Source organism: Carassius carassius, chromosome 12 (genome assembly GCF_963082965.1).
Source record: "Carassius carassius chromosome 12, fCarCar2.1, whole genome shotgun sequence".
Classification (NCBI taxonomy): domain Eukaryota; kingdom Metazoa; phylum Chordata; class Actinopteri; order Cypriniformes; family Cyprinidae; genus Carassius; species Carassius carassius.
In genome coordinates, this window is record NC_081766.1 from 24,715,974 (window position 1) to 24,742,257 (window position 26,284).

The 26,284-nt window shown below is 38.3% G+C and overlaps 1 long non-coding RNA gene across 1 annotated transcript in view; it reads left to right on the forward strand.

Moving 5' to 3' along the window:
* Positions 1 to 24,436, forward strand: part of LOC132155123 (uncharacterized) — a 771,383-nt gene extending 746,947 nt beyond the window's left edge. The window contains exons 2-4 of the long non-coding RNA XR_009437223.1: positions 23,939 to 24,043; positions 24,191 to 24,280; positions 24,381 to 24,436. This is a non-coding gene — a long non-coding RNA (uncharacterized LOC132155123). The remainder of the gene's footprint in view (positions 1 to 23,938; positions 24,044 to 24,190; positions 24,281 to 24,380) is intronic.
* Positions 24,437 to 26,284: the final 1,848 nt, after the last annotated feature.

Consider the following 26,284-nt stretch of genomic DNA (forward strand, 5'->3'; position numbering starts at 1 on the left):
CGCGTCCCATGAAAACGCTCACTGCCCCGCGTTCTTTTCCAAGAACGAAAGCGCGCTGTCACGGAGATGGCCGTGCTGCCCGCTTTATGATTTCCCTCCCGTCTCCCTCCTTCCGCAGGTGATAGAACAGGTGAGAGAAACGAGATGTTCAATACTGCTTGTAGCACCTTTTTGGAAGAACCAACCATGGTTCCCAGATTTGATGCGGTTAGCAGGCATCGCCCCGTGGCCAGTGCCATTGAAGAGGGACCTCCTCTCGCAGGCCAGGGGCTCGATTCGGCACCTTCAATCGGAGTTGTGGTCCCTCCATGTGTGGGCGCTCAACGGTTACCCGCTGATCTCTCAGTGGGAGTGCTAAATACCATCACTCAGGCTAGAGCTCCGTCGACACGACGGCTGTATGCCTCGAAGTGGTCGGTGTTCTCCAGCTGGTGTACAGCTCGGGGATGTTCACCCCTTAGTTGTGAGGTGGCGGAGGTTCTCTCCTTCCTACAAGAGCTGTTGGATAAGGGCAGAGCCCCATCCACGCTCAAAGTTTATGTGGCGGCCATCGCAGCGTTTTCTGAAACAGCGCTCGGTCAGTCAATAGGAAGGAACGATTTGGATAGTTGACGCCATAGCGTTGGCTTACGCTTCCAGGGGCCTTCAGTGCCCACTGGGCATCAGAGCACACTCCACGAGGGGCGTCACCTCATTGTGGGCGTGGTCTACTGGGATCTCCTTGCAGGATATATGTATGGCGGCAGGTTGGGCCTCGCCGTCTACATTTATCAGGTTCTATAACCTGGAGGTTCCCGCCTTGCAAGCAAGGCTGCTGTAGGTATAGCCCAATCAGGGCCCTGATGGGAATTCTGAGTTCGTGAGTGTTATGCGCTGCCGACTGTTATGTGGGCAGTATTGCGTAAGACCCGCATTGCCACATTGGTCAGGCCTTGCCTCGACTGTGTGATGTTTGTATTGCCGCATCTACGGGTGCTGCTAGATATGGGACGGAGGGCTCCCCCCCTCTCCTGTCCTGGGCTCTCTGTGAGTCCCTCGGGTGACTGTGCACTGTAAATCCTGGGCGTTGCTTCAGGTTTATTGGTGTGTGATCCCTGCGCGCACGGCGTTTTACATGGGGTTCCTGTAGCGTCTTAGCTAAGATGCAGTACGAGAGAACTCTCGTAAGAGAACGTACTCGGTTACTAACGTAACCTCGGTTCTCTCTAGAAGAGGGAACGAGTACTGCGTTCTCTGCCGTGCGTACGATTCACTCTGGTTCTCTTCGGCGATGAAATAAATCAGGTGAGTCAGCCTTTTCGAGCTCCTTTTATAAGGTTGGGCCACTCCCGTTTCGGCAGGAAGTGGCGTGAAGGGCGCAAAGCACCCTTATTGGTCTGATATGGCATCAGCCTGCGCTCGATAGGCTGTGCACTTGCCGCAGAGCAGCCAATGAGCGAGCGAGCCATCTCGCCTATGGCTGTGTACTGCTGCAAATGCGCTTTACAAAAATTCAAAATTAAGGATAATTTTTTGCTTCAGTATTTCGTGAAAAGAGACTGTTCCCGTAGCGTCTTAGCTAAGACGCAGTACTTGTTCCCTCTTCTAGAGAGAACCGAGGTTACGTTAGTAACCGAGTACGTATCCTCTCAATTATATTCTTTCTTAGAGAAAAATGGTATATGTGAGGATTTCCAGTCAGGATTTAGACCGTATCATTGTACTGAGCCTGCTCTCCTTAGAGTTACAAATGATCTGCTCTTATCATCTGATAGTGGGTGTATCTCTCTATTAGTTTTATTGGATCTTAGTGCTGCGTTTGACACAATTGACCACAACATTCTTTTGCATAGACTTGAACACTTTGTTGGCATCAATGGAAGTGCATTAGCATGGTTTATATCGTATTTATATGACCGCCATCAGTTCGTAGCAGTGAATGAAGATGTATCATATCGATCATAAGTGCCGTTTGGAGTACCTCAAGGCTCAGTACTAGGGCCGCTACTCTTCACGCTTTATATGTTACACTTGGGAGATATCATCAGGAAACATGGTGTTAGCTTTCACTGTTATGCTGATGATACTCAGCTCTATATTTCTTCGCAGCCCGGTGAAACACACCAATTTGAAAAACGAATGGAATGCATAGTCGATATAAAAACTGGATGACGAGTAATTTCTTACTGCTAAATTCTGAAAAAACAGAGGTGTTAATTATAAGGACCTAAAAACTCTGCTTGTAATAACCTAGAACACTGTCTAAGACTTGATGGTTGCTCTGTCAATTCTTCGTCATCAGTTAGGAACCTAGGTATGCTATTTGATCAAAATCTTTCCTTAGAAAGCCACGTTTCTAGCATTTGTAAAACTGCATATTTCCATCTCAAAAATATATCTAAATTACGACCTATGCTCTCAATGTCAAATGCAGAAATGTTAATCCATGCATTTATGACCTCAAGGTTAGATTATTGTAATGCTTTATTGGGTGGTTGTTCTGCATGCTTAGTAAACAAATTACAGCTAGTCCAAAATGCAGCAGCAAGAGTTCTTACTAGAAACAGAAAGTATGACCATATTAGTCCGGTCCTGTCAACACTGCACTGGCTCCCTATCAAACATCGTATAGATTTTAAAATATTGCTTATTACTTATAAAGCCCTGAATGGTTTTGCACCTCTGTATTTGAATGAGCTCCTTTTACATTATAATCCTCTACGTCTGCTACGTTCTCAATGTCAATGTCACCTTTATTTATATAGCGCTTTAAACAAAATACATTGCGTCAAAGCAACTGAACAACATTCATTAGGAAAACAGTGTCAATAATGCAAAAATGATAGTTAAAGGCAGTTCATCATTGGATTCAGTTATGTCATCTCTGTTCAGTTAAATAGTGTCTGTGCATTTATTTGCAATCAAGTCAACGATATCGCTGTAGATGAAGTGTCCCCAACTAAGCAAGCCAGAGGCGACAGCGGCAAGGAACCGAAACTCCATCGGTGACAGAATGGGGAAAAAAACCTTGGGAGAAACCAGGCTCAGTTGGGGGGCCAGTTCTCCTCTGACCAGACGAAACCAGTAGTTCAATTCCAGGCTGCAGCAAAGTCAGATTGTGCAGAAGAATCATCTGTTTCCTGTGGTCTTGTCCTGGTGCTCCTCTGAGACAAGGTCTTTACAGGGGATCTGTATCTGGGGCTCTAGTTGTCCTGGTCTCCGCTGTCTTTCAGGGATGTAGAGGTCCTTTCTAGGTGCTGGTCCAGCATCTGGTCTTGATACGTACTGGATCCGGGTGACTGCAGTGACCCTCTGATCTGGACACAGACTGGATCTGGTGGCCACGGTGACCTCGGAACAAGAGAGAAACAGACAAATATTAGCGTAGATGCCATTCTTCTAATGATGTAGCAAGTACATAGGTTGTTATGGGAAGTGTTTCCGGTTCCGGTTTACCTAATTAATGCAGCCTAAAAATCCTTTAACGGATTTGGATAATAAAAGCATATTAGTATGTTATGTGTATGCCAGGTTAAAGAAATGGGTCTTTAATCTAGATTTAAACTGCAAGAGTGTGTCTGCCTCCCGAACAATGTTAGGTAGGTTATTCCAGAGTTTGGGCGCCAAATAGGAAAAGGATCTGCCGCCTGCAGTTGATTTTGATATTCTAGGTATTATCAAATTGCCTGAGTTTTGAGAACGTAGCGGACGTAGAGGATTATAATGTAAAAGGAGCTCATTCAAATACTGAGGTGCTAAACCATTCAGGGCTTTATAAGTAATAAGCAATATTTTAAAATCTATGCGATGCTTGATAGGGAGCCAGTGCAGTGTTGACAGGACCGGGCTAATATGGTCATACTTCCTGGTTCTAGTAAGAACTCTTGCTGCTGCATTTTGGACTAGCTGTAGTTTGTTTACTAAGCGTGCAGAACAACCACCCAATAAAGCATTACAATAATCTAACCTTGAGGTCATAAATGCATGGATTAACATTTCTGCATTTGACATTGAGAGCATAGGCCGTAATTAAGATATATTTTTGAGATGGAAAAATGCAGTTTTACAAATGCTAGAAACGTGGCTTTCTAAGGAAAGATAGCGATCAAGTATCACACCTAGGTTCCTAACTGATGATGAAGAATTGACAGAGCAACCATCAAGTCTTAGACAGTGTTCTAGGTTATTACAAGCAGTGTTTTTAGGTCCTATAATTAACACCTCTGTTTTTTCAGAATTTAGCAGTAAGAAATTACTCATCATCCAGTTTTTTATATCGACTATGCAATCCATTAGTTTTTCAAATTGGTGTGTTTCACCGGGCTGCGAAGAAATATAGAGCTGAGTATCATCAGCATAACAGTGAAAGCTAACACCATGTTTCCTGATGATATCTCCCAAGGGTAACATATAAAGCGTGAAGAGTAGCGGCCCTAGTACTGAGCCTTGAGGTACTCCATACTGCACTTGTGATCGATAGCATACATCTTCATTCACTGCTACGAACTGATGGCGGTCATATAAGTACGATTTAAACCATGCTAATGCACTTCCACTGATGCCAACAAAGTATTCAAGTCTATGCAAAAGAATGTTGTGGTCAATTGTGTCAAACGCAGCACTAAGATCCAATAAAACTAATAGAGAGATACACCCACGATCAGATGATAAGAGCAGATCATTTGTAACTCTAAGGAGAGCAGTCTCAGTACTATGATACGGTCTAAATCCTGACTGGAAATCCTCACATATACCATTTTTCTCTAAGAAGGAATATAATTGTGTGGATACCACCTTTTCTAGTATCTTGGACAGAAAAGGGAGATTCGAGATTGGTCTATAATTAACTAGTTCTTTGGGGTCAAGTTGTGTTTTTTTGATGAGAGGCTTAATAACAGCCAGTTTGAAGGTTTTGGGGACATGTCCTAATGACAATGAGGAATTAATAATAGTCAGAAGAGGATCTATGACTTCTGGAAGCACCTCTTTCAGGAGCTTAAATGGTATGGGGTCTAACATACATGTTGTTGGTTTAGATGATTTAACAAGTTTATACAATTCTTCCTCTCCTATGGTAGAGAATGAGTGGAACTGTTCCTCAGGGGGTCTATAGTGCACTGTCTGATGTGATACTGTAGCTGACGGCTGAATGGTTGCAATTTTTTCTCTGATAGTATCGATTTTAGAAGTAAAGTAGTTCATAAACTCATTACTGCTGTGGTGTTGGGAAATGTCAACACTTGTTGAGGCTTTATTTTTCGTTAATTTAGCCACTGTATTGAATAAATACCTGGGGTTATGTTTGTTTTCTTCTAAAAGAGAAGAAAAGTAATCGGATCTAGCAATTTTTAATGCTTTTCTGTAGGATATGTTACTTTCCCGCCAAGCAATACGAAATACCTCTAGTTTTGTTTTCCTCCAGCTGCGCTCCATTTTTCGGGCTGCTCTCTTTAGGGTGCGAGTATGCTCATTATACCATGGTGTCAAACTGTTTTCCTTAACCTTCCTTAAGCGTAAAGGAGCAACTTTATTTAAAGTGCTAGAAAAGAGAGAGTCCATAGTTTCTGTTACATCATCAAGTTGTTCTGAGGTTTTGGATATGCTAAGGAATTTGGATACATCAGGAAGATAACTTAAAAAGCAGTCTTTTGTGTTAGAAGTGATGGTTCTTCCATACTTGTAACAAGAAGTAGAATTTACAATTTTGGCTATATGAATTTTGCAAAGAACTAAATAATGATCTGAGATATCATCACTTGGCTGAATAATTTCAACACCATCAACATCAATTCCATGTGACAGTATTAAATCTAGAGTATGATTTCGACAATGAGTAGGTCCTGAAACGTGTTGTCTAACACCAATAGAGTTCAGAATGTCTATAAATGCTGATCCCAATGCATCGTTTTCATTATCAACATGGATATTAAAATCACCAACTTTATCTGCAGCCAGAACTAACTCAGATGTAAAATCACCAAACTCTTTAATAAAGTCTGTATGGTGCCCTGGTGGCCTGTATACAGTAGCCAGTACAAACATAACAGGGGATTTATCATTAACATTTGTTTCTTTGGATAATGTTATATGAAGTACCATTACTTCAAACGAGTTATACTTGTAGCCTGCCCTCTGAGAAATCCTGAAAACGTTGTTATAAATTGAAGCAACACCTCCACCTTTGCCTTTTAGACGTGGCTCATGTTTATAACAGTAATCTTGGGGGGTGGACTCATTTAAAATAATGTAATCATCAGGTTTTAGCCAGGTATCTGTCAAACAGAGTACATCTATATTATGATCAGTGATCATATTATTTACAAAAAGTGTTTTCGTAGAAAGGAATCTGATATTCAATAAGCCAAGCTTTATCATTTGTTTATCCATATTGCTTCTGTTTTTTATTTGTTGAACCTCAATTAAATTGTTAATCTTAACTTGGTTTGGACATTTTTTGTTTTTTCTAGTTCGGGGAACAGATACAGTCTCTATAGTGTGATATCTAGGTGAAAAAGTCTCTATGTGCTGAGAATTAACTGACCTCTGTGACGGGAGGCAGCTAGCAGACGGTCGGTTTAGCCAGTCTGTCTGCTTCCTGACCTGGGCCCCAGTTCTCAAAACTCAGGCAATTTGATAATACCTAGAATATCAAAATCAACTGCGGGCGGCAGAACCTTTTCCTATTTTGCGCCTAAACTCTGGAATAACCTACCTAACATTGATCGGGAGGCAGACACACTCTTGCAGTTTAAATCTAGATTAAAGACCCATCTCTTTAACCTGGCTTACACATAACATACTAATATGCTTTTAATATCCAAATCCGTTAAAGGATTTTTAGGCTGCATTAATTAGGTATACCGGAACCGGAAACACTTGCCATAACACCCTATGTACTTGCTACATCATTAGAAGAATGGCATCTACGCTAATATTTGTCTGTTTCTCTCTTATTCCAAGGTCACCGTAGCCACCAGATCGGGTCTGTATCCAGATCAGATGGTCACTGCAGTCACCCGGATCCAGTACGTATCCAGACCAGATGGTGGATCAGCACCTAGAAGTGGACCTGCCCTGAAAGACAGCCGAGACCAGGACAACTAGAGCCCCAGATACAGATCCCCTGTAAAGACCTTGTCTCAGACGACCACCAGGACAAGACCACAGGAAACAGATGATTCTTCTGCACAATCTGAGTTTGCTGCAGCCTGGAATTGAACTACTGGTTTCGTCTGGTCAGAGGTTTCGGTTCCTTGCCGCTGTCGCTTCTGGCTTGCTTAGTTGGGGTCACTTCATCTACAGCAATATCGTTGACTTGATTGCAAATAAATGCACAGACACTATTTAACTGAACAGAGATGACATCACTGAACTCAATGATGAACTGCCTTTAACTGTCATTTTGCATTATTGACACACTGTTTTCCTAATGAATGTTTTTTTAGTTGCTTTGACGTAATGTATTTTGTTGAAGGCGCTATATAAATAAAGGTGATTTGACTTGACTTGACATATATACAGGGCTTGACATTAACTTTTTTGCTCACTAGCCAATGTGGCTAGTGGTTTTCCAAAGTTACTAGCCACACAGCATTTTTACTAGCTACATTTTTGTTGTTGTGAATATACCAACAAGCCCTCCAACTCATTTCACCATATAGGTCATTTGTCACTCTCCTCAAATACGACCCATACGAGTGTTCTCTAAATTAGCGCCCCTATTGGCAATAGGATATATGATACATAATCTTTCGCCTAAATGCATTGTGGGTTTATTTTAATATGTTTGCTATTTGCGTTTTGAACTCTTTGTGTTTTAAACACTCCCAGATGTTTGAAATGTTTTGCTAAAAACATATGGATTTTAGATGACTTCGAGACATATACAGGTAGGGTTTCCACCCGTCTCATAACGTAGTCGATTGTTTATGAATAATATTATGATATTTTTTTTTTCAAATCGATACTGGATGCTGTTTGTCCTGTTCAACCTGTTCGATGTTCAGATCATTCAATCGGACTCCGCCAGCATTATAAAGTTAGTTTTCATTGTGATATTCATTTGAAATTCACCTGTGGTGGACAGAGGTCATGTAAAAGTCACGCATTTACCATGTTTTTACCATAATACCATGTAGCTCAACCATGTCATGTGTAATAAAACCTCAGCAACCACAACACATATCATGTATCGCCTGTCGTAATTTTAATTTTACTTTGGTATTTGTAGTATAAACACTGTGCCATGCTTTTTACCACAGTAACTGTGTTTTTGTACTCTTTAGTTAAGTAACACAGTAAACACATAATTTGCCATGCCTTGAATACCTTTTTGTAATGTAATTGTAATTCAGTGTTTCTTTCTTTTCTGTTTTGCAGTTTCTTCATATCACATACATCTCCAGCTCCTACAACAACATGAGAGCAGCTCTCTCTCTCTCTCTGTCTCCTTCCCTATTATTCTGAACTGTAATTCATAATTCAGTCACACATATTTTTCTTTCTTCCTTTCTCTGGTTCATCATGACATATTTTCACAGCTCAGAATCAAATTTGGATCAGTTCTGTCAGAAAGCTGCTAGTATTAACAGGGAACTTGAACTCAAAGCTCAATGCTGAACTTGAAGTTGTCAGGGAAGCTGAAGTCCTTCACAGGTTCAACACTTGACGGGTAATGTTGAAGACATTTAGTTATAACTGATTCAATTTAATTAATGTATCCTTACTTTATGTGTTAATAACCTTCCTTATAGTCCTTCCTTTCAAATATTTTGTTCACAGATCATTTCTAACACACTGTCTCAACATGTATGTATTAAAACAACAACAACTTTTTCCTTTTTATTTATTTAAGCTGAAAAGGAAGACCAAAGGGCCTGTCAAACTCTTGTCAAACCCATCTTGTTTGTGGAGAGGGATGAAATTGACCATCTTGTGTGTTCACTGACAAGACCAAAAGCTGCAAAGGCAAACATTCCCAGTGGTACGTCTGTGTTGATCTGAGCACCTCGTCAGATCTTTACTGCAGTTACATTTTGCACCAAATTTGATGTTTTTTTTTTTAACTTTTTTACATATCCCACGACCCCATCAGTACAAGCCCTGTGCTACGTCAAAGTATTAATAATTCAAACATTTTCAGCAAATTCATATGATATTGTACAAGTGTACTCATGCAAAACCTCTACAGTTTTTCCTCCTGCTGTCATTGACCATCGGCTCAGCTCTCATGCAGACTGTGTCCATTGTAAGTAGTCAGAGTGTTTATATCCTAAAGTTTATTATATTAAGTCCACTGTATTCTTTATTAGTGCCGTCTTAACCCGTTCTAACAGTGCATGATATCTGTCCACACCTCACAGTCTGCCTTTATTTCCATGTTGATTTTAATTGAGCACATCTGTCTAAAAGCAAGTCTGGAAATGCTGTTTAACTTGTCATGTGACACTTCAGATCTTCAGTTAATTTGGACAAATTAGATCATTTAAGGCTCTTCACACCAAAAATAGTAACTACAATAACTATTTTAGCATCCACACCAGCAGACGATAAAGTTATGTTTATCATTATACATTCTGGAGTGATGTTGTTGTCTGCCACTTTAAATGCTCAAGCATATTAAACGCCAGAGGTGGGTAGAGTACCCAAAAACTGTACTCAAGTAAAAGTAAAAGTACTTCTAGAAATATTTACTCAAGTAAAAGTAAAAGTACTAGTCTTGAATTAGGGATGGGCGTTTTCCACAAATATCACATTCGAATATTTGAGCTCACAAAAAACGAATATTCGAATATTCGTTTATTTAAATTAAGTTTAATGAGTCAGACGTTATTTTTCAGCAACATTTGTTTTCGTCATTTTGAACAAGCTTACAATAAGCTTGAACATTACACATCATGTTTTGTAGCTGAAAACCTTTAACAATGCGTGCAAACAAACAAAAGTACAGATAAAAAAATAAATAAAAGTGAACAAAGAAAAAACGTAAAGCAGCCTGCAGCAATTAGGCTATTGTACAGAATGTAGCTTACACTTAACTTTTAAACTGTCAGCAAATCTTTTTTGATTTTTTTCTATTGTTTCAAATGTTCTTGTTAAGAAATACGGGCATGAAAACATGATCGGGGGAAAGTCGGCTCCTTAGTCTGTTAACAATAAAGCCAGCCGCGGAGAAAACGCGCTCTGACGATACAGACGTTGGCGGGACTCACAAATAACGGTGTGCTAAGCGAATAAGTTTTGTGAAGCGCTTCGTGTTTTCGTTTCACCACTGAATGGGATCCTCATCTGGTGGAATACATGGCTCCAGCAAGAACTGTTCCCACTCGTCTCGGCTGGACTCTCTGTAATCATCGCTAGAGAACTGGCTCTGCCTTTTCCGACGAGTGGGCATTGCATCTTCTTCATCGTGCATCCGCACCACTCGCATCAAGGAAAATGTTCTTTTTTTCTTACTTCTCTCATGTTTTCATCGAGAAACCTGAGATGTTTGTGCCGAGGGTCTAGGGCAGACGCGAGAAGAGGAGTTTTCACTGCATTCTCCAAGTTAGCGGTGTTTACCCTTACGAAAAATAACCATGGTTTTATTATAGTAAAACTGTAGTAACCCATGGTTTTTTGGCGTGTTGACTACCATTTGTATAACCACAGATTTACTACAAATACCATGGTTAAACTATGGTTAATTTAGCTAAACCAAGGTTAATTTGTGGTTACCATGGTTTAACTATAGTAACCATGGTTTTTTGGTTTTATTTGTAGTAAAACCATGGTTAATTTTCATAAGGGTATTCGTTGCTTGAGAGATGCTGCAACAATGTTCTTGAATTCGGTCACTTTCTGTGATTCTCCACGGCATATGTGAAGTACTGTAGAAGACCGCTTAGGCGGCGTTCACATATCGCGTCTTTTGCATGCTCAAGTTCGTTATTTCCAATGTAGGCGCGCGGTATGCGCGCTCATAATGGATGCGATGCGGTCGCGATGCGCACGTGGTGCGACGCGGTCCCGTTTTTCCAGGCGCGTCCGCACTGCATCGAGTTAAAAACATCTCAACTTTCAGAATGACACAAGCGCACTGCAGGTCATGTGACAAGAACTAAACATTCAGCTTCATCCTTTCCTGTAACAACGTTGAAAGCTCATTCAAGATGAAGGAACAGCTGATCATAGCTGTATATGGATTGCCATTTTGAAATAAATTTGGTAGCAGAGCTACTGAAAGCGATTTTTTTTTGTGCTGCAAATCCATTTATCCTTTGCTGAAATATCCGCGTCTTCATGGAGAGAACGCGTCGCCTCAGGAGCGCTTCTATGGCAAGCCAAAAGGGTCAGAATTACGCTATAGATGAATCGCGTTTACAGCCAAACGCCGTAAAATACGGCGTTTTAAACCGTTCTTGCGCCGCGAAATACGCCGTTGTGATTACAAACGCCGTAAAACGTGCGAAAATGTGTCAATGACGCCGTATTTGACGGCGTTTTGGTGTCCATGAAAAACGCCGTTTTTTACGCCGTTAATGTTGCCATAGGACGGCGTAAAAAACGCCGTTTTGGTTGCACAGAGCGCGCGTCATTCACGGCGTTTTGCTAATAGTATAATGAGCCACGCCCACTGATTCCCGCAGCCAGTATGTTTGAATGGTTTTCACCCAATCAATGGTAACTTAAAACAGACCAGACTAATTGATCACAGATCATTCTAGCCAAATGAATTAATAGGATATTTAAGTACAATACCCCTTTCCTTTTTGGATATTTAATCTCTACTAACATTAAACATAAAAAATTGCACCTCTTCATCATAGTGTAATGTAGGCTTATTGCTAAGATTATGTTCAACAACTATCCTACCTTCCCCATTTTATGTATTCAACTTACCACAGAGATACCTTTTACTACTGCGTTAGAAAATAAATGGACACAGCTTTGAGTAATGTTTCCAAATGAGAAAAAGCCCCTATTAAAGTGAGATAGTGTTTAATAGTTGCACATCATATTATGGAGCCTGTTGATCACCTGCTTGTTAAAGTGCCAGACTCCCACGTCACCGAGCGCTGGTTCATGTTCGGCTCTTAGCGGGTCTAGCCAGCATTTTAGCGTTGATTAAACAGTGAATAGACGTCGGGTTCCATCATGTCCATAAGCCAGTCAACATTGAATTAGGTTTAGATTTTGCAAATTGGATCAAGGTTAATATTTTGAAATAGTTTCACCATCGTATACCTTTTCAACATGGGTGAATACACAACTGTACGTTCAATTAGACCTAGTTCGCATTTAGATCAACCCTGTACATTCATAAAGGTTTAAATATATATATATATAAAATGAAATAACTGGCAGCAATGGCTTTAAAGTCAACCTCAAACTACCACATGCTAATTTTTTTTTAAACAAGTTTTATTTTGGTAATATTCTGTATAAAACTGATGAATATGATCCCAAACTTTAGCTTGCAGTGTTTGTGCATGGATGGCTTGTTAAAAACCTGTAGAACAACCATCCAAATACAAAAAAATAAATAAAAATCCTGCACATTTTGCACTTGTAAGACAATCCCACGTACTTAGAAACCCCTGTACTTTTTTTGACTGAAACAAGTTGCTTTTATTTTGGTGAAAAAATATGGTTTATGTGAAAACATGTTATACTAATGGGTCTCATTACAAGAGATGCGTACATTTGTGCAGTGAAAATACTGAACTGTTTGAGAATGGAACCTGCAACAGAATCCGTGGTCCAAGACCAGTCTTGATTTTTGTCGACAGCCAGAGGTGGCCCTAAATTTGACAGTCACCTTAATTCTGTACGGAAGAACCCTACCTTGAATGAAATGCATTTAATATTTTAATTAGAACGGTTTCTTCAAATTGTGATAAAGTGTTACAACCAACAGCCTCGTTTTTTGTGGTTATGCTTTGGGTGATCCTTGAAAGAGTCCCAGCTCTAGGTCCTTTCTGATGCAGTCCTCTCCTCTCTCCCATGTGTGCGCTTTCTGTATGGTCCTTTACTAAATACTCAATATCAGCTCGTTAAATATCTTTAACTGAAAGCAAAGCAAATCACATACAATATTTTCACTTTACAGTTCAGTAACAGGGGGGTTGGAAAAAGTGCACAAGGCTATTCATTAAACACTTCATGTATTCAGATGAAAGTTTGCAATATTAAATTATTCACAAGCAGTGTTTTAGAGCCCCCAGATACACGGTTTTAATTAGAGTCCTAACTATATAGTGTATTTTGTAAATCAAGTAAAATCAAATTTTTATTAAACCAAGTGAAATCAAAACCTATAACAATTGGTCGATGCATCCCTCCCAACTGAAGTGACAGTGAAATGTAGCAGATGAACAACTCCTTACCAATTTGCCAAGAATAAGCTAGATCTTTGATGAATCTACAAGGGGAAAGAAATGTTTACTGAAAGTTCTTAAAAAGTAGGATTTCATTTTATACCATTTCTTTAAACCAGTGGTTCTCAAACCTTTTATACCAACTTTAGAAAATATTTGGCTCTCCAAGTACTACCATAACGACCAACATTAAAATTTCAGCAGCATAGTTGGCCTAACTATTCAGCTACAGCTCTGCACAGTTTTATACGAGCCAGTTTTATTCCTCATAAGAATATTTATTGTTGTCAGCCACTTCAACATTGTAAATACTCAGTTTTAACATTAACACTGTACTGTTTACATACTGTTAAATAATTAAATTATAAATTCAAATGTGTTGTACCAAAAAATTTACTATTTAAAATGGAAACACCAAAAAACAACTTTACTCAAAAGACCAAATTAAAATGTATTAACATTAATTTGTTTAGTGATTCCTCTGCGTACCACTAGAAGGAGCTAACTAACTAACGTTAGTGCTACTCGTACCACACTTTGAGAACCACTGCTTTAAACAATCTTGGTGGTATGGGGAATTTTGTCAAGGCTTATTTTCTAATGTAACCTATCGCTGGGCTAACTAGGATTAGCAATGTGTATTATTTTAAGGTGAGACACTGCAGGCAAAAACACTTTTTTCAAGCACCTGTCAATTTTGAGATTTTGGGCTTTTTGGTTTTTCATAAAATGCTTTTTCAAACTAGTGGAAGGAAAACATCCAAAAGACACTGTTAAGTATTTCCTTTATAGCACTTTATCTGTTTGTGTCAATAGATTTCAATTACAATACATTTTTAAAGGCAGTTTTCTCAAAATAAGTTTTTTCTTCAACACTGAGCCATAAATCTCCACTTCAGTAGCACTTACACACACCAAACTTGACATTTTTATTCCTGTCTATATTCTGAAGATTTTTACAGAGGGATTTGTTCATATATATTTTCCTTGATTATATACAACATTTTATTCCCCCCAAAATTGTGAAAATATATTGTTTTCTGGCTGTTCAAAGTATTTTCTGAATTATGGAGTGACAAAAAAAGATAACCAGAATTCCCTCTGTAAAAACATTTGACTCTAATATGTCAAAAAAATTAAACAAAAAATTTGAAACTGACTTCATTTAGTGTTCAGATTTTTGTACTAGACATTTATGCAAATTAGCACATATTTCATTAAATAATGCCTCATTTGCATATTTAAACATAACATTTTTGAAAACTTGTAATACAAAAAATGTTTGCAATAATGTATTCAATCAACTCTGTACATAAGGTGATAACTATTAGTTATTTTTTTTACCCTATTCACCTGCAGTGTCTCGCCTTAAGAGACCATTCAAAGGATGGCATACACATCCATTGCTGTATGTTTGTTTAACATTTAAACTTGCTGACGTTAGTGTACTGAAGGTTGGGGACTTTCACCTATAAAACAGAAACTTGCTGATTTACTAGATAAAACCAACACCATTTCATATGCATAGATTATTTCACCTGATATGAAGTGTGCACTGCAAACACGAGCATTATTTATGATCATCTCCGTCAAGTCTGTACGTCGTATTGCATTCAACCACAACGGTCTTCTTGATTTCTGTGAAGGAATGTCTGCCGGGATCCAGTAAAATTTTAGTTTTGAAACAAAAGTTCTGTTCCTTCTATTCTGGCAGCCAAAAACCCAACAAGAAGACATTTTAAAGTCAAAACCTCAAACTTTTATGAGCTCTGCCTTATGTTTTGCCTCCAGCTAGAGCGGTGACGTCACAGTGACGTAGAAGATTAAGGGGTTTATACATTTAAGTGACATTTGCGATTACTAAGAAAAACACAAACGGAGTATGTTATCTTTGAGACTATTGAACGATAAACAATATAATGGGCCTAATGCATGGCATTCACATCAGAAAAATATGCAAAGTCTCTAAAGGACAGACATTAACAAATTAGCAAGCATCACACATCAGATGAGCTTCTAACTTTAGCTTCTGTGATACAATATAAATATACACACGGACATATTTATTTTCTGCAGGTTACATGTCCTTTAGCCATTTACAAATTAACTATTTTTGAAAGGTATAGCGATTTTCTTACCTGATTTTGCCCATTTGTTTGCAGGACCTCGCAGATCACATCTGACCCATGTGCTTACATTCCATTCTAAAAATAAAACATTAACAGCTAAATATAAAATAATTCGGCACCAGCCCAGCAGTTTTAATGAGCAGCATTGCAATTGCCCGATTGGGTGAAAACCGTAGCTGTGGGTATCAGTGGGCGTGGCTCATTATATTATTAGCAAAATGCCGTGAATGACACGCGCTCTGTACAACCAAAACGGCGTTTTTTACGCCGTCATATGGCAACATGAACGGCGTAAAAAACGGCGTTTTTCATGGACACCAAAACGCCGTCAAATACGGTGTCATTGACGCATTTTCGCACGTTTTTTACTGAGTTTGTAATCACAACAGCGTATTTTGCGTCGCAAATACTGCAAATGCTCTCTTTTTTCTTTCTTTTTTTTGTTTAGAACTTATTTAATTTAGTTATTTAAATAATGTATATTACATTTTATTTTATTTTAGCCTTTAAAAAGTTTTAGCTAACAATACCAGCACTGCCATGCAATTGTATTGTCACCCACATGCACTTCTCTCTGCTGTTTAAAAAAAATCTTTTTTTAATATTTTATTTATTTAAGTGACTACAAAAAAGTAGTAAAGAGAAATGATAAACGGTTTGATTTTATAATTATTTGTCTGTTGTTGTTGTTATTTCGTTTTGTTTGAGAAACGGAAAAATGAAATTAAGCTAGGTTTTTTTCGTGGGTAAAAACAAATAAACTTAGACTATGCATTAATAATTATTTTACATGCGTGGGCAGCTTCAGGTCCATTTTAGTCTGATTATGATATATTATTGACTATAGATTGGTATCTTTACCTGAATCGTGTCCCACTTTACCATAATGTGAGCAAGCTAATGCTGCTGTCGCCGCGGTCCTGACATAAAAGAGCATCTGCACTCTGCTGAAATTATAAGAATACACTATTTTAAATGTATTGTAATATTTTTCACAATACCGACTCTGGGCTAGAAATGTTTCTTTATTTGAGTGACTCAAGTTTGATTTAACGACAAATCTAAATACAAACAAAAAGAAATAAAGATAAATGATAATTTGATTGTAGTATTATCATTATTATTATTATTATTATTTCGTTCTGTCTGAAGAATGGAAAAACGAAAATTAAGCTATATATCAGACTAAAATGGGACTAATGCTGCACACGCATGTGAAAGAAATAAAGCATAGGCCTAGTCTAAATACTATTCACAAATGTGAAGTGGGCTAATTATTTAGTATTTGTGACATTCCATTCAAGTCCGAAGTTAAATAGGCCTATTTTAGACAAGATCAGGAAATACGATTAAAACTTAACTTTGAACCTCTTATGCTGTCCAACGTAAATTGAGCTCTTGGTTACATCGTAATTTGGTAGCAGATGGGTTGGGTTATATCGGGTTATTTGTCCCGCAGTGGATCTGGGCTGGATTTCCCGAATACTGAATACCCATTGGGCTTGCCCACAAAAAGCCTTGTATGTATGTATGTATATGTGTATTTATATTTATATATTTACACACCCAGCCCACACTGTATACACGCTGTCCCCACCGTCCCCACACCCAGCCCACACTTGTATGCACAATCTCCCCACTGTGCCCACACCCAGCCCACACTGAACCTACACCCTCCCCACCGTCCCCACACCCAGCCCACACTTGTATGCACAAACTCTCTGCCGTCCCCACACCCAGCCCACACCGAATGCTTCCCAACTGCATTCCTCAAGTCCAACGCTGCTGCTGGGAAGTTGGTTATCACAGCATCTGCCAAATAATAATAATAAAAAAAAAGCTTTTTTTATATTTTTTACTTTAATTACACTAAGGAATTTTCATTTTAGTACAAACTATATATAAAAGTAAAATATTACGGTTCATATTTTTGTGTTTAACAGATGAAATGGAAGTGTTTAAATACACCTACCCAGCCCCTGCACCAAGGAACACAAGAACTACAGATGTTGAGGAATGTTGGCTTTATTCGCTTATGTATACCTTTAGTATTTTATATAAAATGGATGTTCTTATGGAACATTAAAAAAAAAGGGACAGTTCCAGTAAAGATTTTCTGGTGATGCACAACAATATCACAATGTGGGAACTTTAAACTTATTTTCAAGTTCGAAATGTGACCTTGCTATTTGTGATGTTACTTTAAAATGCCACACCATCTTAAAGGGTTAGTTCACCCAAAAATCTAATTTGTCATTACTCACCCTCATGATTTCCAAAACCTTTAAGATCTTAGTTAGACCTCAAAACAAAAATTAAAATATTTTAGATTCAATTCGGGAGTAATTCGAAACAAATATCATTAAGAATCGAAGCTTCTTGAATCACGGTTCTGAGATGATCCTTCACTAGATTGAAAAAGTCTGTTTTTGTGCACAAAAAGTATTTGTTGCTTTATGAAAGTCATTACATTTGCGAAGTATGGTAACCCATACTCCGAATTGGTGGTCTGCATTTGTCCTATCCAAGTGCACAGACACTTACATTGTATTCATTAATTTAGCAGATGCTTTTATTTTACACACAGCAGTGAGAAGTGAAAACACCATGAACACACACAGAGCAGCTATATATACCCAGCGCCTGAGAAGCAACTGGGGGTTCAGTGCCTAGCTTGCAGTCACTTCAGCCATGGATCTTGAAGGTGACTCCTGCGAGCTTGATTCTGCTGCCGGTACCTGAAGAATGGTTTCATTTGCTGGCCCAGCTGTTCTGCCAAAGATCTCTTCTATTGCAGTGATCCACTGTCCTTTTTGTTCCAGGCAGCCCAGATCAAAAATCTGCATGGGTGTCTGGTGTTGTTCCGTTCTCAGCCCATGGTTATTCCACTGTAAACGCCTGTTGATCCTCAGCACATAGACAAGGTGAAGAGCCCAGAGATGCATTTCATTATCTAGGTCCAAGATACCTTCAGCCTCCAGGAAGTGGAAGAGATAATAAACAGTCAATCCCCGCCACGTCACCCCAGAGCCTCTCAATTTTTGGTTGTGAACGCTCCTGCCTCCTATTACCTGCCTCTCTGTGAGCCCCTGAAAAGGTTCATTAATCACACAGACATCACGGTTTACTCCTCCATGATCTGTTCGGACCCTAGAAGGCACTCAAAGTCAAGTCACCTTTATTTATATAGTGCTTTAAACAAAAAAAAACAAAAAAAGATTGTGTCAAAGCAACTGAACAACATTCATTAGGAAAGCAGTGTGTCAATAATGCAAAATGATAGCTAAAGGCAGTTCTTCATTGAATTCAGTGATGTCATCTCTGTTCGGTTAAATGGTGTCTGTGCATTTATTTGCAATCAAGTCAACGAGATCGCTGTAGATGAAGTGTCCCCAACTAAGCAAGCCAGAGGCGACAGCGGCAAGGAACCGAAACTCCATCGGTGACAGAATGGAGAAAAAAACCTTGGGAGAAACCAGGCTCAGTTGGGGGGTCAGTTCTCCTCTGACCAGACAAAACCAGTAGTTCAATTCCAGACAGCAGCAAAGTCAGATTGTGCAGAAGAATCATCTGTTTCCTATGGTCTTGTCCTGGTGGTCGTCTGAGACAAGGTCTTTACAGGGGATCTGTATCTGGGGCTCTAGTTGTCCTGGTCTCCACTGACTCCATACCTGGCCACAGCATTCAAAAAGCTATTCATTACTGTGCTGCTGCGGTTGTTGTTGTTCGAGGCACAAAGAAAAACTGTAAGACGACTGTAGCCATCTATACCACCGTGAATGACAATTCTCCATCTAAAACATGAGAAAAATAAATAAATGACATTAAAAGACAAGCGGCAAGTTATTGAATTGCCTTACTTTCAAAAAGTTCACAGTATTTTTTTTTTTTTGGATACCATGAAAGCTACCTGCATTTTTTAATTCATTCTTGTGTTCAAAGAAAAACTCATACAAATGTTAAATAAGTTAAGAATGAGTACATGTGACTAATTTCATTTCAGTCAACCATCCCTTTAACATCTGATTGTCTTTTGCTGCAAAACCAGCCAAAATCAAAGCATGAGTTTTTCCAGAAACTCTTTAGTTTACACCATACTCACAAAACACTGCCACTACAATACTTTTCTTTAGCCTTAGAAAGGGCAGAATTATGAAGTTGATGTTTCTTTTTGCCAGGGACAAACTATGACAGGTTCATCATACACAAATCTTGTTTAGTTAATCTCTTTGAATGGATAAAAACTATGGGTGTGCAATATTACAAATATTTTCTGGGGTTTTATCTTTAATGATAATTAGATGAAATCTTACTGAGAGTGTTATTGTGCTGGTACCTTGACTTTTTTTCCATATTTGTCTTTTTTTGTCTAGTTTGCAATGCAGAGGAAACGGATATCTACTTTATCAATTTGTGGTTGCCATCTAGGTGCCACAGGGAGTTTGGACCAGTAACACTGTACAGCCTTCTGTGTGGTCTTTGTGACATGGCCCGTTGTGGCGCTACCCTTGGGTTAATTCGAACCAAGCTCCTCCGTACTCTTGTCTTTGTACACGAATTCCATCTGCCCGTAACTGCACCCTGACAGCCTCCGATCCCAGCTTGTCATTTCCATCCACAACGTCGGTAATCACATCGAGGTCAACATCAGTTATTTCAGAATACATCAGAGAGGGACTTAAATTGAACCTCCTGGAACAAACACGCATACAAAAGTATTATTGCTTCTCAAAAATAATTTTAAACCATTAACTAAGTGCACTTTTCATGCATTACAAGTAATAAAAAGCTAATTTTAAAACCAAATCTTACTTCGCATCGTTTGAAGTTTAAAGTGATGAGACTATCTCATCAGAATGGCTAATGTAATAAATTGCACTCACTATCTTTTTTTAATCTTCTCTAAAAGTTAAGATAAATTAATATGGGCTCATTAATACTTAGAACTTGCTAGACAGACAGTTTGAAAGCTATAGCTAGAGGGTTTAGACAGAAAAGACATTTCAGAAGAGTTTAGAAATGATAGATGGATAGTTTAGAAAATAGTTTTCTACAATAACTATTTGGATGATTTAATAATAGATAGAAGTGATAGATGGATATTTTAGAAAAGTGGCCAATTAAGAAATACAGATGATGGTTTAGAAAAGATAGACGATAATTTAGAAATGATAAAAGGAATAATTTAGAAACAACAGATAAACAGACAGTTTAGCAAATAGATAAATTGACATTAGAAATTATAGATGGATAGTTAGAATGTAGTATAGAAGACAGAGAGAGATTTTAGAAAAGACAAAAAAGGTAGACACTAGAAAGCCAGAATTTTAAAGTTCAAGATATTACAGATATAGTTTAGAAATGACTTACCTTGTTGTCCATGCTGCCTATGGTCTTGTACCTCTGCTATAGATTCATTGAGATCATCAAGTAACTTGTCTGCTTCTGGTGAAGTGATCAGCCTCCTTCTCACCCATGCAATGCTTCTTTGCATTGTTTCTAGCCTTTAAAAAAAGAAGCCACTTTTATGTACTGAATTTTCAGGATGCAAAAAGGTTCATCAATATAATAATTTAGAATAGAATAAGAACATTCAACTTAATGGGCTAAAGAAAGCACACAAATCTAAGTTTCAGAAACAAGGGTGTGTAAACTCAGTCCTAGAAAGTCACTATCCAGCAGAGTTTAGCTCAACTTGCAATAAACCTTCCTGGAAGTTTCCCGGATGCTGTTGAGGGCTTGATTATCTGAATCAGGTGTGTTTAATTGGGGTTAGAGCAAAAAGGTCGCAGGACAGCGCCCATGTTTTACATAACCTGAAACAAAGCAATCTTACCTCACTAAAGTTGACTGTAATACACCAGAATCTTCTGTCAGCTGTCGAGTACAATTGTTCAGCTTCTGTTAACAACGCAAAATAAAATTCCTCCTGGTCACTTTGATGTCAATCAACCGAATCGAACTCGGAGATAAACTAGTCTGGTCTTAGTCATGTCATCATTGATTGGACGAGAACAGTTCAAACTTATTGGTTACAGAAATCAGTGGGCGCGGCTCATTATACTTTTAGCAAAACGCCGTAAATAACGCGCGCGCTTTTGTGCAATCAGAACGGCGTTTTTTACGGCGTCCTGTGGCAGGCCAAACGGCGCAAAAGCAGCGCTTTTTACAAACACTAAAACGCCGTTAAATACGGCGTTTTTTACGGTTAACGCGCGTTTTTAACGGCGTTTGCCATCAGGACAGCGTATTTGACGGCTCTGATACCGTTTTAAACGGCGTAAAAAACGGCGTTTTGAATGTAAACGCGATTCATCTATAGCGTAATTCTGACCCTTTTGGCTTGCCATACGCTTCTGCCCGAGAGCTTTGGAAAGAAGGAGAAAGCGGCGCGCATAGCCTTTTCCACGCCTTATTAGGCGCGATATGTGAATGGCCCCTTAATCATTCATTAATTATTTTTTGCTTGCATACACCTTCAAATATGCCGTGGAGAATCACAGAAAGTGACCAAATTAGGTTTTATTGTGAACTTTTTTTTTCTTTTTTCTTTACGAAATTCAAATATCATTTTTATTTATCGAATAATTAGAGCAGAACGAATATTCAAATGTTCGACTATCCGTGCACAACCCTATCTTGAATAGTTACTTGAGTAAGAGTAAAAGAGTATCGGATAAAAAATCTACTCAAGTAGTTAGTTACTAGTTACTTTGGGTCATATACTGAGCCTATTTTTATTTAGATATATAGATAAAATGTATGTAATGTATGTGTGCGTGTATAAATGTATATATTTCATCAGCCTTTTCTCCAATTTATGTAATTTATTATAAAACCCTGTCTGTTTACTTAAGTAACAGATTTAGGTGTCATGCCATAACATATTTTTAATACGACTGACTTTATATTAAATGTGAATTTAACATTGAAAGTTAATGTGATATAAATATTGCTACTAATCTTTCATTGTTCAGAAAGAGAGCAAATAACATTTACATTATTAAAGATCATTTTCACTGACAGTCTAGATTTCAATCACTCTCAGAAACTCCCATTAAAATCACTGAAACTGTTAACACTGTGAAATCAATATCTTAATTAAAGATTCGTACACACATCTGCACTTTGTTGTTTCTGACGAGAGAATTCGCCAGAAAGAGGTATTCAGTCAGTGAGCGAGTGAAGGAAGCACCGGCATTTTAGCGATGACTCATCGGAACACCTCTGATTGGCCAATGCTTTAATACGCTCAAAAGAATCATGTGTGATTGGTTATAATGCGCAGTGCTGTAAAAACGCATCTATCTCTGGCTCAGCGCCAGCAAGCAATCACAGATCTGAATTTAGCAGCTGGACTTGCTGAACGTACTCGCACCGGTGTGACTGTATTAAAATTAATAAAATCTTAATCGGCTATTTTTTGTCTTTTGGAAGCTGCATTCAACTCCCCTCTGTTATAAGCCACACACGTACAACAAACTAATGTCACAGTGGTATCGTGTACTGTTGATCGAATGTAGCCCAAGTTATTACCTGTTGAACAGTAGACAGCACACGTGGTGTTCATCTAATAAGGATCTCCATCGCTAGCAAATAATAGCCTTTGCAGATTTGCTTTCAATTCAGTGCAGTTCCAGCCACGTTTTCAACGCTGCTGATGTTAAACGTTACAACTCCGAGTGAACCACTTCAGACGCTCAGCGCGTGCGACAGGGAACTGAACGACTCATTCAAACTGATTCATGAACCAATTCACTCGTTTGCCAATTGGTTTGATCAAGCCTTTGAACAGAATTGACTCAAAAGAATGAATCATTTGCGAATGGGCATCGCTCATTGCCCAGAGAAAAGTAGACGGCGCGTTTGGAATAAACTGAAGCATTTATAACATATATGCTGCATTAAGATAAAGTAACGAGAGGAGCGTCGACCACAGTAACGAAGTAAAAGTACAGATTTTTCCCAAAAAATTTACTCAAGTAAGAGTATAAAGTACCCATCTTTAAATATACTCCGAAAAGTATTAGTTACCCCAAAAAATTACTCAAGTAAATGTAACGAAGTAAATGTAACTCGTTACTACCCACCTCTGTTAAACGCAGGTGCATTCTGATTAGCTGTTTTTATTGTTCATCAGCTGGAAAATATATTCCAATGATGTTGTTCCCCTGATTCATTAAATGTTACATGAAAATGAAAACTGATACAAATTATGTTGTTCCTCTGTGTCATTTAATGTTAAATAGTTGCAGTATGGACTCATCCTTGGTGTGAAGAGGTATTTAAACTGCTTACAACAATCCTGCTAGCATGTAATCATGTAGAAAATAATTCAGAATAATATAGCTTGAAGATACAGCTTTCTTTCCTTTCATTTTGTTAAACTCAAACACACGATTCTGCCTTTCTCTGCCTGTATCTCTTCATCTTAGTCCTTTACTCTCTCTTTCTCGCTCTGTTGTAAGGTAGAAACAGAGCAGATGGTTGCATGATGGCCTTTTTCACTTTTGTCAACTGAACGTCTACTAGTGAGGCTCAGCAAGTTCCTGTCATGATCAGCCCTCTCCAAGTAAGGTTTGTAGAAAATTGTAATCAATATTCATTTAATCCTCTAACCTGAATCTTTTGGTGAATTAACTTAATTATATATGTCTTAATTCATATGTTTAACCAGCAATAGTAATTAAACATGGGGTAAATAGACATATTTTTGTTTTACAGCTGAAGAGCAAAAACACAAAGAACATCAGTCCTGTTGTGGATGAGGAATGAACATGGCTCTATTGTGCCCAAACAGAAAAGACTAAAAAGGTGCTCATTCCCATTGGTATGTCTTTATTCAAGCAATGCAGTAGTACAGCATTTGATGTTGATCTCTATTCAAGTCAGTAATTATAATTATTTTTGTAAGTCCTAGAATGAACAAATCATCATTTCTGGAATTTGGGCAGACAATGACAGAACATGGTGAGTACTGACAGCTGCACCTGTATTCACCAAAACTATTTTTCTTATGGACTTATAGTTTTTGATTTTTTTTTTTTTTGAAGGAGGATGAAGTCAGTTGATGGAGAAATTAAGAACGAGGCATGTTGTATATGAAGACTTCGGATGCTAAAGCCTTTAAGTTATATCTGAAATGTCCTTTCTAACAAGAATTTTAGAAGAAAATTTCAGACAGATCTTAGAGGCCTTTGCATCTGAAGTCTTCATATGTACTACGAGTTTTCAATACATTACTGTTTTGTTATAACTGCTTGTATTATGTTCTACTTGTACAGAAAGACTGCAGTAGAAGGAAAGCTGTTACTGAAAACATTCTTCACTCACATGGTCCAGACTAAAGAGAAACGGGTCTGAGGCAAGAGTTGGAGGAGTTTTTATTTGACAGTGTATTCAATGGCCACCAAGTACAGCGCTGCAGCCTGAAACTGTGAAGACTGCATTCCCAAACAGCTCTGTGACAGCACAGATTTTACGGCCATAAAAGAAACTTCACAAGTGAGAGCCCATACCTCCAACAACCTTCAACAGTAATCAATGGTATGTCCTTTACACCAATTCAAAATAATAATAATATATATTGTTTATTGATTTACAACACCCACAATAATTTTGTCTCTCCAGGACATCTACGCAAGGTTTTTTCTTTTTCTGAGGAAAGCACAGAGGACCATCAGAGACTGCAGCCACACAAGCTATGGTTTGCTCTCACTGTTACAATCAGGCAGAACCAGCACCAGCAGACTGTAAGGCAAGTATCTTCCACAGGCAATCAGACTGAACTGAACTCGTACCAGTAACACCACACACACACACACACACACACACACACACAAACACACCAGCAGCCTCATGTGCACTGCACTCTATCAGTTATGCTAACTGGACTCTGGACTCACGGGACTTACTATTATTCTTCACCCTGACATTTTGTTTGCACTAATTCAAAGCATACTGCACTGCAAAGGTATATCTACAGTATACAGTAATTGTTGTTTATTATTGTTTTCATTTTGTGCTCTCTGTACAGTATAATATTGCACTAAATATTATTTTCTACCTGTATTGAGCCCTTATGTATACTGTGTATATTTTTAATACTGTATATATGTTGCAAATATATTCAGCACTTGTCATACTGTCATGCTGCAGAGTTTGCAAAAAAAAAAGAAAAAAGCATTACCACCTGTATACTTGCATTAATGGTATTGTGAAAATAAAGTGATTTGATTTGAATTGGTCACATGACTTGTTCATCAGTTGTATTGTTGTGCTGGATAACAATTGAAAATTGTTTATGACATTGAAGAAGATTATAATAGGGACATCGATTTGAAGAAAATCAGAAGAGCTCTGATGATGAGAAGGAAACTGGATGTGATTCTTTGGTGCTCAAGACATTTCACCATGCATGCATCTGGGTTTCTTCATATGATTAAAATAATATGCTTTTAACATAACCCATTTTTATTTCACTTGAATATCATTTGTCTTAATGTGCTACTTTATCTGTATTTACGCTGCATAATAGTAAATATTGCGTATAGTGTTGGATAATAAAGTATGGTAAATATTCTGTACTAGGGATGGTTTTTGGTAAATTCACCATTTAATTTTGTAAACAAAACATATAATCACCATGGCTGTTTTAATTAAGACATGAACATCAGTCATATTAATGAAATTCAGTTAGATGAAGAGCAGGCAGAAAGCTGTATTAGAAGAGACTGCATGGACTTCATGCATAACTGAAGGAGATGAATCAAGGAAAGATCAACATATGAATCCTGTTCTGTATTATAATGAAGATGA